This window comes from Pyrus communis, chromosome 15 (genome assembly GCF_963583255.1).
Source record: "Pyrus communis chromosome 15, drPyrComm1.1, whole genome shotgun sequence".
NCBI lineage: Eukaryota > Viridiplantae > Streptophyta > Magnoliopsida > Rosales > Rosaceae > Pyrus > Pyrus communis.
The window spans coordinates 406,081-418,462 of record NC_084817.1 but is presented as its reverse complement, the minus strand read 5'-3'; the positions used below and the strand labels follow the sequence as shown (position 1 = coordinate 418,462).

Sequence of the window (12,382 nt, the reverse complement as noted above, 5' to 3'; positions counted from 1 at the left end):
CATATATAAATGTGTATTTGGTGCTGTGGACGCACAGGTAAGTGCCAGGTAAGCGGTATTCATGTGGTTATGCATTCCTGTTTATTATGCAATAGTAGTTTGAAATGCTTAGAGAGCTCATAATCTGCACCCCCGGTGTTAGTGCTCCCGCCCAGGGCCAGGGCACAGTCCTTCACGTGATGTTCACCAGCACCACACGCTCGCCTTGGATCCAAGTTAGGTGCAAGCCTTGTCGTACAGACCACATTAGGTGGTTCCGACTCGTAGGTGACCCGCGATTATTCGCACAGTCTTCACGTGATCGTAGCACTAGAGCGTATATATTACACCCAGTCTTGTCGTACAGACCACGTTAGGTGGTTCCGACTCGTGTGCAGATTCAGATATTGAGTTGAGATTGAAGCTCTATATGCAGCCGTACAGGTCACGTTAGGTGACTCCCGGCTGCCAGATTATATGTTATTTATGTGAATTATGCTTGAACAATTACATTTGATTATGAGATTCTGTTGTGGCATATTCTCAAGCATGAATGGCATATTGTGAGCATGAATGGCATATGTGGAGCATTATTGACATACCTATACATACGTATATATGTTCATTTTCTGGGAAGTATACAGGTTTTACGGCGAGGGGTTAGAATGTATTTTTGTTAAAGAGTTTTAAAAGAGCTTTGTTTTTGCCCACTCACGCTTTTGTTTTTGCGCCCCTCCAGGTTCTAGTGGTCTAGCAAGTTCGGTGGTCCATCCCAGAGGGCGTCCCGGCATTTCTGACAGACACTCACCATTGTAGGGTCACCTTCGGGTGTACATATGTCGTAACTTTCCTTTTTCGACTGCTGTAGACTTGCTCTGAATTGTGTCTCACATACACTAGTACTTTGTATGCTATTAGGTTTTTAATTATTCGTACTTTTTTTATTACTATACCTTTAGCTTCCGCACGCGCACATGGCTACGTCACCTTCGCGTGACGGCCAGCATGCCCTGATCTCGGTCGGGGTGTGTCAACACCACATGTTTTCCAAAATTAATTTAGGATATTCCGCAGATTTTTTATAGATAAAATTGTATTTTAGGTGTAACATCCCACATCACCCAGGGGAGCGGATCCTGTAAGCCTTATATGTATATTCCCATCTCTACCTAGCATAAGGCCTTTTGGGAACTCATTGGCTTCGGATTTCATCGAAACTCTAAAGTTAAGTGAGTTCATACGAGAGCAATCCCAGAATGGGTGATCCACTGGGAAGTTCTCGTATGAGTTCCCAGAAACAAAACCGTGAGGGCGTGGTCGAGGCCCAAAGTGGACAATATCGTGCTACGGTGGAGTCGAGCCCGAGCTGTGACAATTTGGTATCAGAGCTAATATCTGGTCGGATGTGCGTCGACAAGGACGTCGGGCCCTAAGGGGTATGGATTGTAACATCCCACATCACCCAGGAGAGCGGATCCTGTAAACCTTATATGTATATTCTCATCTCTACCTAGCACGAGGCCTTTTGGCGACTCACTGGCTTCTGATTCCATCATAATTCTGAAGTTAAGCGAGTTCGCGCGAGAGCAATCCCATGATGGGTGACCCACTGGGAAGTTCTCGTGTGAGTTCCTAGAAACAAAACCGTGAAGGTGTGGTCGGGGCTCAAAGCGGATAATATCGTGCTATGATGGAGTCGAGCCTGAGATGTGATAGGGACCTGGGGCGGGATGTGACATTAAGGTCTAAAAATCAATAAAAAAATAGTTTTGAGACCTAAGTAATTGTAGGATCACATCCAAAGGTCTTGCAACATTTTCCTTAACTCTCATGCAAATTATTTCGTAAAACAAAAAAATTCAATTTTTTACAAAAAAACTATGAGTTATAACCTATGTAATCGATTTTGGGAAATTTAACAAAAATCATTATAAACCAAAATTCGAGTCATTACGTTTATTTTCGACCAATAAAATTATAATTTAGGGACACTCAATTAGTTTACACTATTTTTTTTATAGTTTTCAATTTCAAAAATAAATAAAAAATAGTTTCGGGACCTAATTAATTGCAGGATCACATCTATAGGTCTTGCAATATTTTCTTGAACTCTCATGCAAAATATTTCTAAAAACTAAAAATTGTGAGTTATAACCCACATTTTCCAAATGATTTTGAGAATTTTAAGAAGAATCATTATCAGCCAAAATTTGAGTCATTCTCATTTAGACTACATGTTTTCTCAAATTAAGTACGATATTCCATAGATTTTTACAGATAAAATTATATTTTAGGGACACTCTAATAGTTTAATTAGTTTTCTACTTTACAACTTCAAAAATCAATAAAAAATAGTTTTAGTACCTAATTAATTGTAGGATCACACCCAAAGATCTTGCAACATTTTTCCTAACTCTTAAGCAAAATATTTCGTAAAACTTAAATTTCAATTTTTTACAAAAAAATTGTGATTTATAACCCACCCTTTCCAATTGATTTTGGAAAACTTAACAAGAATCATTATGAGCCAAAATTTGAGTCATTTCGTAGATTTTTGACTAATAAAATTATAATTTAGGGACACTCAATTAGTTTATGTTATTTTTCTATTTTTCAACGTTAAAAATAAATAAAAAATTGTTTCAAGGACCTAACTAATTGCAGGAGCACATCCATAGGACTTGCAACATTTGTTTGAACTCTCCCACAAAATATTTTTAAAACCTAAAAATTTCATTTTTTCACAAAAACTATGAGTCGTAACCCACGTTTTCCAATTGATTTTGGGAATTTGAACAAGAATCATTATTGACACACCCTGATCCAAAAATTGGGGCGTGTCAGTTATAATCCGAAATTCAAGTCATTCTCATCGAGGCTACATGTTCATCAAATTAACTTACGACATTCCATAGATTTTTGACCGATAAAAATTATATTTTAGAGACACTCTATTGGTTTATATTATTTTTTCTATTTTCAATTTTAAAAATCAATAAAAAATAGTTTTGGGACCTAATTAAGTGTAGGGTCACATCCATATGTCTTGCAACATTTTCTTATGATCTCATGCAAAATATTTCTAAAAACTAAAAACTTGAATTTTTTTTCACAAAAAACTATGAGCTATATAGCTCATGTTTTCCAGTTGAGTCATTCGCATCGAAACTACATGTTTTCTCAAATTAATTTAATGCATTATGTAGATTTTCAATCAATAAAATTATATTTTAGGGACGCCATATTAGTTTATATTATTTTTCTATTTTTCAACTTTAAAAATCAATTAAAAAAAAACAGTTTTAGGATCTAATTAATTGCAGGATCACATCCAAAGATCTTGCAACATTTTCTTTAACTCTCACGCAACATATTTCATCAAACTAAAAATTTCAATTTTTTTACAAAACCTGTAAGTTACAACCTTTATTTTCCAATTGATTTTGAAAATTTTAACAAGAATCATCATAAGTCAAAATTCGAGTCATTCCGTTGATTTTTAACCAATAAAATTATAAATTAGAGACACTCAATTAGTTTAAATTATTTTTTCTATTTTTCTACTATAAAAACAAATCAAAAATAGTTTCGGGACCCAATTAATTACAGGATCACATCATATGTCTTGCAACATTTTCTTGAATTCTCACGCAAATCATTTCGTTACACTAAAAACTTCAATTTTTTCACAAAAAAAGTATGTGTTATAACCCACGTTTCCCAATCTATTTTGGGAATTTTAAGAAGAATCATTATAAGCCAAAATTCCCACCATTCTCATCGAGACTACATGCTTTCTCAAATTAATTACGACATTTCGTAGATTTTTTACCGATAAAATTATTTAGGGATACTCTATTAGTTTAATTATTTATTTCCTTTCAACTTAAAAAATTAATAAAAAAACTAGTTTCGGGACCTATTTAATTGCAAGATCACATCCAAAGGTCTTGGAACATTTTCCTAAACTCTTATGCAAAATATTTCGTAAAACTAAAAATTTCAATTTTGATAAAACTGTGAGTAACCCACGTTTTCCAATCGATTTTGAAAATTTTAACAAGAATCATTACAAAACCGAAATTCGAGTAATTTCATAAATTTTCAACCGATAAAATTATAATTTTAGGACATTCAATTAGTTTATGTTATTTTTTCTATTTTTTAATTTTAAAAATAAATAAAAATTAGTTTCGGGACCTAATTAATTGCAGGATCACATCCCTAGGTCTTGCAACATTTGCTTGAACTCTCACACAAAATATTTCTAGAAACCAAAAATTTCAAAATTTCACAAAAAATTGTGAGGTATAACCTATGTTTTCCAATAGAGCTTGAGAAATTAACAAGAACTATTATAAGCCAAAATCGAGTCATTCTCACCAAAACAATTTGTTTTATCATATTTATTTACTACATTCCGTAGTTTTTGCCCAATAAAATTATATTTTAGGAACACTATTAGTTTTTTTTTTGTTTTTTTTTTATTTTTATTTTTATCAAATGATATTATCAATATTATGGAGGGTTGTCTTAGTCTCATAATAGGCTAGCATGTGGTTCAAATTTGCCTTTGTCGAGAATTGAACCTAAAACCTCTCACTTACAAGTGAAGATAAATACCACTAGACCGTAATATTAAATGACACTATTAGTTTATATTACTTTTCTATTTTTCAACTTTAAAAATCAATAGAAAATAGTTTCAAGACCTAATCAATCGAAGGATCACATCCAAAGGTCTTGCAACATTTTCCTTAACTCTTACGCAAAATATTATGTAAACTAAAAAATTTTCAATTTTTTACAAAAACTGTGACTTATAACCCACGTTTTCCAATCGATTCTGGAAATTTTAACAAGAATCATTATAAGCCTTATTCAAGTCATTCTCATCGAGGCTACATGTTTCTCAAATTAATTTACAACATTCTGTAGATTTTTTACCGATAAAATTATATTTTAGTGACACTCCATTAGTTTACATTATTATTATTATTTTTTTCAACTTTAAAAACCAATATAATAGTTTTGGGACCTAATTAATTGCATAATTGTCACATCCCGACCCGGGACGGATCACCTCCCAGGCCCGCTCCACCATCGTAGCATGATATTGTCCGCTTTGGGCTTACCATTCCCTCACGATTTTGTTTTTGAGAACTCACGAACAACTTTCCAGTGGGTCACCCATCATGGGATTGCTCTAGCTTCCTTCTTGCTTAACTTCGGAGTTCCTACGGAACCCGAAGCCAGTGAGCTCCCAAAAGGCCTCGTTCTAGGTAGGGATGGGAATATACAATTAAGGATCACACCCCTGGGCGATGTGGGATGTCACAATCCACCCCCCTTAGGGGCCCGACTTCCTCGTCGGCACACACGCGACCAGGGTTAGGCTCTGATACCAAATGTCACATCTCCGCCTGAGGCGGATCACCTCCCAAGCTTGCTCCACCACCGTAGCACGATATTGTCCGCTTTGGGCTTACCATTCCCTCACAATTTTGTTTTTGGGAACTCACAAGCAACTTCCCAGTGGGTCACCCATCATGGGATTGCTCTAGCTCCATTCTCGCTTAACTTCGGAGTTCCTACGGAACCCAAAGCCAGTGAGCCCCCAAAAGGCCTCGTTCTAGGTTGGGATGAGAATATACAATTAAGGATCACACCCCTGGGCGATGTGGGATGTCACAATAATCACATCCAAATGTATTAACTCCCTCGCAAAATATTTCAAAAACTAAAATTTCAAATTTTTCAAAAAAAACTGTGAGTTACAACTCACATTTTCCAATCGATTTTGATAGTTTTTACAAGCATCATTATAAGCCAAAATTCGAGTCATTATCACCGGACCACATGTTTTTCTAAACTTGATTTTGGTATTTCCGAAAATTTTTCGCCACATCTCATGTTTCCTAAATTAACTTAATTTGGGGACCTTCTATTGATTTATATATTTTTTTCTATTATTCAACTTTTAAAAATAATAAGAAATTTCATAACCCAATTAATGGTAAGATCACATCGAAAGCCTCGTTTTCAATTGATTTTGGGAATTTTAGCAAGAATCAATATAAACCAAAATTTAAGTCATTCTCCTCAAGACCACATGTTTTCTCAAATTAATTTACGACATTCCCGTAGCTTTTTTACTAATAAAATTATATTTTAGCGACACTATTAATTTATATTAATCTTTTATTCTCAACTTAAAAAGTCAATAAAAAATAGTTTCAAGATCTAATTAATTGTAGGACCACATTCATAGGTCTTGCAATATTTTCTTGAGCTCTCACGCAAAATATATCTAAAAACTTAAAATTTCAAATTTTCACAAAAACAATGAGTTTTAATTCACGTTTTCCGATCGATTTTGAGAATTTTAACAAGAATTATTCTAAGTAAAAAATGGAGTCATTCTCACCGTGACTACATGTTTTCTCAAATTAATTTACGACATCCAGTGGATTTTTTACCGATAAAATTATATTTCAGGGACACTTTGTTAATTGATATTATTTTTTTCTATTTTCAACTTTAAAAATCAATAAAAAATAATTTTGTCACCTAATTAAGTGTAGGATCACACCCATATGTCTTGCAACATTTTCTTAAACTCTCATGCAAAATATTTCTAAAAACTAAAATTTTGAACTTTTTCACAAAAAACTGTGAGCTATATAATCCATGTTTTCTATTCGATTTTGGGAATTTTAAGAAGAATCATTAAAGCCAAAAGTCGAGACATTCACATCAAGACTACACGTTTTCTCAAATTAATTTAATGCATTCCGTAGATTTTCAACTAATAAAATTATATTTTAGGGACACTATTAGTTTATATTATTTTTCTATTTATCAACTTTAAAAATCAATAAAAAATAGTTTCGGGACCTAATTAATTGCAAGATCACATCCAAAAGTCTTGTAACATTTTCCTTAGCTCTCACGCAAAATATTTCATTAAACTGAAAATTTATTTTTTTATTTTTTTTATTTTTTTTAACAAAACCTATGAGTTATAACTTTTGTTTTACAATCGGTTTTGGGAATTTTAACAGAATTATTATAAGCCAAAATTCGAGTCATTCCGTTGATTTTCGACTAATATAATTATAAATTAGTTGACACACCCCGACCCAGAAAGTCCACTTGGACCCTGAATCGAGCTGTGCTGGCCGACACCTGGAAGGTGACGAAGCCATAAAATGTGATAGTGTATAAAAAGTGAATAAATTTGAATCTAAAAGTGTCTAAGTACCAGAGTGCGCTACGAGTGGGAGCGAACCCATTTCACACGCGATGTCAGAGCATAAGTAAGGTACAGTAGTATGGGTAAGAATCATACCCTCAAAATATCCATTAATACTAAGATTCACCACAGATTGTTGTCGATACAAACTCAGCAGCTAAAACCTGGAGGGCACCAAACAGAAGGTGTGAGTAAGCAATAAAACCAAGCTTCCCAAAGTTATTACCTCTCTAAAAGTAATGCCCTAATGTAAAACCCGTATCGTTTTCCATAAGACAGTACAACATATATACATATATCCAAACCATACTCAGAAATGACCAAAACCACGGTTTGCCATTAACTCCACCATACATTAATAAGTAGGCCAAATGAACTAAATCAATACAAAGTGATATATCAGTCAGAGTCATCTAAAATGACATGTACAACTTATCCGTATCTCATCAATCATGGCTAGCATATAAGTCGGAGTCACCTCTAGTGACCTGTACGACTTATCCATATCTCATCAATCCTGGCTAGCATATAAGTCGGAGTCACCTATAGTGACCTGTACGACTTATTCATATCTCATCAATCTTGGCTAGCATATAAGTCGGAGTCACCTATAGTGACCTGTACGACTTATCCATATCTCATCAATCCTGGCTAGCATATAAGTCGGAGTCACCTATAGTGACCTGTACGACTTATCCATATCTCATCAATCTTGGCTAGCATATAAGTCGGAGTCACCTCTAGTGACCTGTACGACTTATCCATATCTCATCAATCCTGGCTAGCATATAAGTCGGAGTCACCTATAGTGACCTGTACGACTTATCCATATCTCATCAATCCTGGCTAGCATATAGCTCAATAAGTATACCTGCACACGAGTCGGAACCACCTAAAGTGGTCTGTACGACAGGACTGGGTGTAAATAAATAAGCTCAAGTGCTACGATCACGTGAAGACTGGGCGAATAATCGCGGGTCACCTACGAGTCGGAACCACCTAAAGTGGTCTGTACGACAGGACTGTGCACCTACCTTGAATCCAAGGTGAGCATAAGGTGCGGGAGGTGAACATCACGTGAAGGACTGTGCCCTGGCCACGGGCGGGAGCACTAACACCGGGGTGCAGGTTTATGAGCTCTCAATGCATCTCAATATAACATGTGCAACACATGGCAACCAGTACGACAGTATCGAAGTTGCCTAACACATAACTGTAGTCATGCTATAACGCAATCGATTCAACTAGTACCATAAACTCACCTGAACTTACCTGGGTGTCCTGAGTTCACCTTTGCACTTGAAAGCATTCCCAATAATTATATGCAAGTAATATACATATTGATATACTATGATGCAATCTAATACTCAACCATGTCGTAGCATGTTCAATTATAAACAATACAGTGAGAAGTGTACAATCAATAACGCATTACTCCCAAACTACTTATTTTCAGGGATAATTATCCATGACGACCCAATTAACACTAATTTAGCTAACTAATTCATAAAACTAAAACTTGCCTTTACCAATTTCTTTCGCCTTACTCAATTTCCCAAGCAAGGCTTTGGTCTCAAATATTTTATGGCTGCATCTAACGTCTCGTTAGACTGCCTACGTACCCTAAATAGGGATCAAGCCATTCGTAGTTCATATCGTACTTCAAGCATTCACAATAATTAAATATGAAAGTAATATACCTAATCAATTTAAAATTGTCGATAGAAGTCTCAATAATATGTACGATAAAAAGGAAAAGATCCACTTACTTGGAGTCCACGCTATGATTCTCTAGCGCACACATCGAGGCGTCCTGAATGATTGGTCCCTATGACCAATTATCAAATCACATCTCAGAACTCTTATCCGAAGAGTACGTAATTCACATAAAACACAACCTCAACGACATTCTAAAATAGTTTGATACCCATTGACCACAAGTCAACCGTCGATCAAAGATCGATGGTAGGGTTTACAACCCTGTATAACTTGACCCGGAAGATCCGTATATCAGATTTCCAATCCGCAACTCCCAACGATCCACAATATGTTTCAAGAATAACATACTAAAATTTCGTTACGATCCAACGGTCAGATCTCCGCCAATTGCCTAAAACAAGTGGCCATGAACATTTATTTTACTAACTTACAAATCCAATTCAGGAAGATCCGTAAGTCGGATTCCCGATCTGTAAATTCCTATAATCTTTAAATATTACGTATTATAATATATCCCATTTTGGTGATGATCCAACGGTCGGATCATCGATTCACATTTTTATCAAGTAACGTATCGTAACGAATTTAGGTTCCAACTATCAACCTACGTCATTCAAATGACAAAACTGAATTCAAGACATTTGACATAGCCTAAAAATAGCATTGGCGGCCCACTGGCCACGCGCCGCCGCACGCGCCGCCCCGACTCGCCGGAAAATCCAACTATTTCCAAAAATTCTCAAACTTCACAGAAATGAAGATCTCAGTGAGTGGAGCAACTTTCATACCTGCCACGAAGTCCAAAAGTGGACGGAAGATGGTCAATTTTGCCCACGAAGCCGGCGGATGCCTAAAACTTCCCGACGTCGATTCGTCGTCTACGGTGGTCCAACGGGGTCAAGGTTGGTTGGGTTTTGCTCCTGGGATGATGGGCTACAAAGCCCAAGTGGTGGCATCGGCCATTGCTTTGCCGATTTGCCGGAAAATCGAAAAGGGTGGCCGGAGCACCATTGATTTTCGTCAACTTTCGTGGCCTCAAACCGCCTCATACCATGGTCAATCAAGGTGGTTCTTGGGTGGGTTTTGTAGAGGGGAATGAGAGCTTCAAGATGGTGGTGGTGGCATCGAAAAACTCCACCGGAGTTGGCCGGAATCGGCCTTGGAAGATGGTCTCGTGGTGGCGCGGGTATGGGTGCACGGGAAGCTCTCTTCCCTTTTTTTTTTTTTTTTTTTTTTTTTCTTTTCTTCTTTCTTTCCTCCCTCCGTTACTGATTTTGGGCTTCCCCCACAAAGTGGGGGTTTAATTTAAATACACACTAAACCTTGAATAACCAATTTCGAACGTCCGTAACTATACCGTTATAATCCGGACGCGCAAACGGTTTTCGCCTATACGTTCGTACCAAAGAGTACTACGAGGATATGCTTAAAGAATAAGTCCCACACCTCTCAAGTCGATGGTCAACGGAAGTCAAAATCCTTGCCTCTAGGGCAATTTAGTAAATTCACGCTTTTAAAATAAAATAAAAACGTAAAATTCGGAACGGGTTGTCACATTAGTGACACTCAATTAGTTTATATTATTTTTTATATTTTTCAACTTTAAAAATAAATAAATAATAGTTTTGAGACCCAATTAATTGCAAGATCACATTCATAGGTCTTGCAACATTTTCTTGAACTCTCACACAAAATATTTCCTTAAACTAAAAACTTCAATTTTTTTTCACAAAAAACTATGCATTATAACTCACGTTTTCCAATCCATTTTGGGGATTTTAAGAAGAATCATCATAAGCCAAAATTCGAGTCATTCTCATCATGACTAAATGTTTTCTCAAATTAATTACAACAATCCACAGATTTTTGACCGAAAAATTACATTTTAGGGGCACTCTATTAGTTTAATTATTTTTCTATTTTTCAACTAAATAAATAAATAAATAATAGTTCCAGGACCTAATTAATTGCAAGATCACATTCAAAGGTCTTGAAACATTTTCCTTAATTCTTATGCAAAATATTTCCTAAAACAAAAAATTTCAATTTTTACAAAAACTGTGAGTTATAACCCACGTTTTCCAATCAATTTTGAAAATTTTAACAAGAATCATTATAAACCAAAGTTCGAGTCATTCCATAGATTTTCGACAAATAAAATTATAATTTAGGGACATTCAATTAGTTTATATTATATTTTCTATTTTTCAATTTTAAAAATAAATAAAAAAATAATTTTGGGATCTAATTAATTGTAGGAACATATCCATAGGTCTTGCAACATTTGCTTGAACCCTCTCACAAAATATTTCTAGAAACTAAAATTGTAAGGTATAACCCACGTTTTCTCATCGAGTTTGAGAATTTTAACAATAATTATTATAAGCCAAAATCGAGTCACTCTCACCGAGACAACATGTTTTCTCTAATTAATTTGCCACATTCTGTAGTTTTTGACCGATACAATTATATTTTAGGGACACTATTAGTTTTTTTTTTTTTTTTTTGGTTGAATGAACGATATTATGTACACTATGAAAGATTGGCTTAGCCTCACAATAAGCTAGCAACAATGTGGTTCAAATTTGCATTTGTCGGGAATCGAACATAAGATCTCTCACCGACAAGTGATGAGGAATACCACTAGACTGTAGTACTAAGTGACACTATTAGTTTATATTATTTTACTCTTTTTCAACTTTAAAAATCAATAAAAAATAGTTTCAAGGCCTAATCAATTGCAGGATCACATCCAAAAGTCTTGCAACATTTCCCTTAACTCTCACACGAAATATTCCGTAAACTACAAATTTCAATTTTCTCACAAAAACTATGAGTTATACCCACATTTTCCAATAAATTTGGGAATTTTAACAAGAATCATTATAAGCCAAAATTCCAGCATTCTCATTGAGACTACATGTTTTCTCAAATGAATTTACGACATTCCGTACATTTTTACCGATAAAATTATATTATAGGGACACTCCATTAGCTTATATTATATTTTGTATTTTACAACTTTAAATTCAATAAAAATAGTTTCGGGACCTAATTAATTGCAAAATCACATCCAAAGGTCTTATAAGATTTTCCTTAATTCTCACACAAAATATTTCATAAAACTAAAAATTTCAATATTTTCACAAAAATTGTGAGTTATAACTCATATTTTCCAATCAATTTTGACAGTTTTCAGGCATCATTATTAGCCAAATTTTGAGTCATTCTTGCCGCACATGTTTCCTATAATTGATTTAGGTCTTTCCGAAGATTTTAACTGCACCACGTTTCCTAAATTAATGTAGGAGATTTTGAAGATATTCAATGGATTAACTTAATCTTGGGGAGCCTCTATTGATTTATATACATATAATTTTTTTTTTCTTTCTATTTTTCAACTTAATAAATGAAAAAAAAATATTTGGA

At 34.8% G+C, this 12,382-nt stretch overlaps 1 long non-coding RNA gene across 1 annotated transcript; it reads right to left on the bottom strand.

Annotated features, from left to right (window-relative positions):
* Positions 1-7,093: 7,093 nt before the first annotated feature.
* LOC137716849 (uncharacterized) lies at positions 7,094-10,424 on the bottom strand. Its single transcript, XR_011065752.1, has 3 exons — positions 9,742-10,424; positions 9,004-9,062; positions 7,094-7,398 (listed from the first exon to the last, which is right to left on the bottom strand). It is a non-coding gene; the product is annotated as an uncharacterized lncRNA (long non-coding RNA).
* Between the last annotated feature and the right edge of the window lie 1,958 nt (positions 10,425-12,382).